Here is a 3,700-nt window from a genome sequence, read left to right as displayed (position 1 = left end):
CAAGAGGCTTTTATTTTGATACACGAGTACTCGGGGCAGCAAGGTCACTCGGGAGAACTTTGCGCGCCCCCTGGGTGAAAGGCTGGGGTTTTTATAGGGTTTTAGAGCAGAAGCGTGGGTACAGAAGCGAGAAGCATGGTTACAGGGGGCTGATTGGTATGTTTACATGAGACCAAGGTTTGCGTCAAAGTTTGGCAGGGACACCAAGATTCCAGGAACTGGGTGGTCACAATGGTCATGATGACTCCTTGATGTGGCCCACCACCTGTTGTTTTTCTTAGGACCCTTATCTTAACTGGAACAGTCTCACAGATATCCATGAGGGTGATTAATACAAACTGTTTTTAGCTCAACTGGGGCAGCCTGACCACAGATATCCCAAGTGGGTGACACAGCTGGGGGTTTCTTAGTAATTTTCCAGTTTCCCATCTAGCCTTCAGAGTTTTACAAAACAGTGGTGTCCCACAAATGGCGTTAGCTATGTTTAACTTAGGGTGAGGCAGGGGTCTTTCAATTATCCAGACTGGCAGTTTTCAACCCGAGGGTCGATATTCTGCCTATCAGGTATTTACATTACAGTGTGTAACTGTAGAAAATCACAGGTATGAAGTAGCAAGAAAAAAAAATTTATGGTTGGGGGTCACCACAACAGGAGGAACTGTATTAAAAGGGCACAGCATTAGGAAGGTTGAGAGCCACTGTGCTACAGACTGAGTCTTCTCAGCATTTTCCCACTCCTGACCTTCTTATCCCAAGAAAAATTTATACAACCTTAGGTATATAGCTACATAAAATCATTATAAAACTAAACATTTACCGATAATAAATCAAGTATTCCAAACAATTTTATATGCACATAATGTTACCATTTATAAAAGATAAAAATTGCATACTAATGAGGCAAGCATGCCTGTCTGTTTGTAAACAGGAATTGCATCTTGGATGAATGTTTGATACTGGAGGGCACAGCATTGTCAATGTTTTCCAGAGCTGGTTGACATTTGTTTTCATAATCATCAAGGCTTGAGACCTATATATTTTACATAAATATATAGTACAAAAACTGGGAAGTATATCGAAGGTCATTTCATAAATTGCTAATAAATCCTATCCTAATCCTAAGCCAAAATTCGATTTTTGTTTTGTTTTGTTTTTTGTTTCCCTAGACAGATTTCTCTGTGTAGTCCTGGCTGTCCTGGAACTCGCTGTGTAGACCAGGCTGGCCTTGAACTCATCGATCCACCTGTCTCTACCTCCGCTGGCTGCCAAAAGATTCACTTAAGAAATTTTTACAAACTTATGTGAGCAACTCAAACAACAGCTGTAAAATCAAGCACTTGAACGCAGTCTAAAGATAGTTGGACACCTACGTGGTGAGGAAGGACAGCAGGAAACCGTTCCCTTTTTAATTACGGTTCTAGAAGAGCAGAGGACTTTACGTGTACCCTAACATCACCGCCGCTCACCACACACAATGATACATCAGCGCTGGGCCTCACGGGGCAGCACTCACTGACATTGCATGTCTGACGGCATGCATCCCGCAAAGCACTAATGCGCAGGCTGCAGTGAGGTTGGGCGTGCAAATGGTGGAGTATTGCCGGAAGCACCTCAGACCCATGCTGCACTTGATTCTGGATCGTTTTTGCTTGTTGCCTGTTCAGGAAGCTTCTTACCGTTTCTAATTTTTTTCACGACCCTCACATTCAGTGATGTAGGCAGCCCCTATATGGGGTTGTGACCCACAGTTTAAGGAGCCGTGTTCTAGACAAATCATCTATACCTGCATTGTTTATATATACTTCCCTAGGTGAATTACTGGAAGTTTGCTTAAGCAGATGTCCTCCATCTCCAAGACCCTCTAGGGGTAGAGTATTTCCTACCATTCGGACCACAGGGCCAAGCATCCCTACCCACCAAAAGCCTGGTGCCTGAAAGACATAAAGTCCTTAACCTTGCTCTCACAAGCTGAGCATTCACAAATGCGCGTGCACCGTTTCCACAGTTGTTGCCCAGTCCTCCCGAAAGACCTTCGTGTAAATTCCTGGAATTATTATACCGGAGATAAGCCTGAAGCCCCTGCAGCTAACTCTAGAATGTGAAGTTTGCTACCAAAGGAGAAGAATGGTTTACCGGGAGCACCCTAGACGGGTGTCTCCTGGCTTACTACATAACACGATCTGTTTATTTAGTGTTGGTTTTGTGTTTCTGGCCATGTCAAGTGATGAAATAGACTCCCACCGGTTGCTTTCCATGAGATTCATCATATCCGGAATTGGGGGCTGAAAATGCTACACCTGAGAATTAGCTCATGAGACTGACTAAGGTTTTGCATGCACAGAGTGGGACCCAGTGTACTGTACTGGGTCGGTGGCTTCGAACAGGATGCTTAGATAACCACAGTGCTTGGGATAATGGAATACTCTTCTGATCTGACTCCCGGATTGTCATAGAAAGGGGCAGAGGACAGACTGAAATTAATGACATGTGACTGTAGAAGAACTTCAGTTAGAGGTTATCTTCAAAAGATTCAGTAAGGAAAGGATAAGAAAACAAACCTTGGGTAAATTATATATTGAAGGAAAAGATATGAAACAAGGCAAGTACAGAATATCGCAGTTGAAAGTGAGTTTTGATCTACTTAACCTAAATATATTAAAAAGGAGAGGCATGGTCACTGACCTAGTAGGAAGTGTAAAGGCATGAACCTGGGGACCTTCTGTATTGTACAGCACTTCTGTAACTGCACTTTTAGCACCTTTGTTCTCGTTAGGAAAAAGGCCAGAGACGGAGCTTCCCCAAATAACAAGAACAGTAACATCAAACAACTGAACTGCGCTTACCGCGTGCCTTAGCGGTTCATTTCCTTCACCTGTAAGATAAGGCCGACGGTAGGGAATCCACACAACTCCAGGAGGTGAGCACAGTGCCAGCGACTCTCTCAAGGTCATACAGCTGCTGGTCAGTGTCAGGACCCAGACTGGCACCCGCAGCAGGGCCCCGAAGCCTGAGCGCTCATTCACTGCACCTGCGGAGTGCCATCTCTGCACACTTACTGGAAACTTTTCAGCTCCTCTGTTCCTATAACCACCCTTCCCTCTGGTCAAACAAGGATCTTCCCGAACTCTAACTTTGCTCTTAGCAGTCTCCTCTCCTGGCCAACACGATCAGAGAATACCGGAAGGAAAAAAGCTGTACACACCCCCCGGCAAGGACATCCTTATCAGTGCAAAAGCTAATCTTCGATGTGAAAGCCTTTATTACGCTCCTGGGGTTGAGTCATTTTAGGAGAATCCACTCCGAGCAGGCAGGGAGGGAAAGGCTAATACGGATACAAATACTCACTTTCCTTGAAAAAAAAAAAAAAAAAAAAAAAAAAGAGTTTTCTGCCTTAAAAATCTGCACGATTTCAGACAACTCCTGAAAAGAAAACAGTAAGTGCCCCCACCCGCCGCGCGGTCACCGAGCTGGCCGCTGTTCTGCACGCGCCACCAGGGGGCAGCGGCGGCCGCGGAGTCGGCGCCGGGGCGGCCGCTCGGCCATCGCTTGCTCTTGCCTGGCCCGCGGCTCTCGGCAGTGGATTAGCTCCGCTGGGGACGTGGGCGGCCCGGGTCCCGCCCCCGGCCGGCGGCGGCTCGGCGCTGCAGTCGCGGCTGCGAGCAGAGCGGGTGTGCACGGAGGGCGCGAGCGGAGCGGCGGG

The sequence above is a fragment of the Psammomys obesus genome, unplaced genomic scaffold (assembly GCF_907164565.1).
Source record: "Psammomys obesus unplaced genomic scaffold, mPsaObe1.curated_primary_1811, whole genome shotgun sequence".
Taxonomy (NCBI): Eukaryota; Metazoa; Chordata; class Mammalia; order Rodentia; family Muridae; genus Psammomys; species Psammomys obesus.
This window is presented reverse-complemented; position numbering follows the sequence as displayed.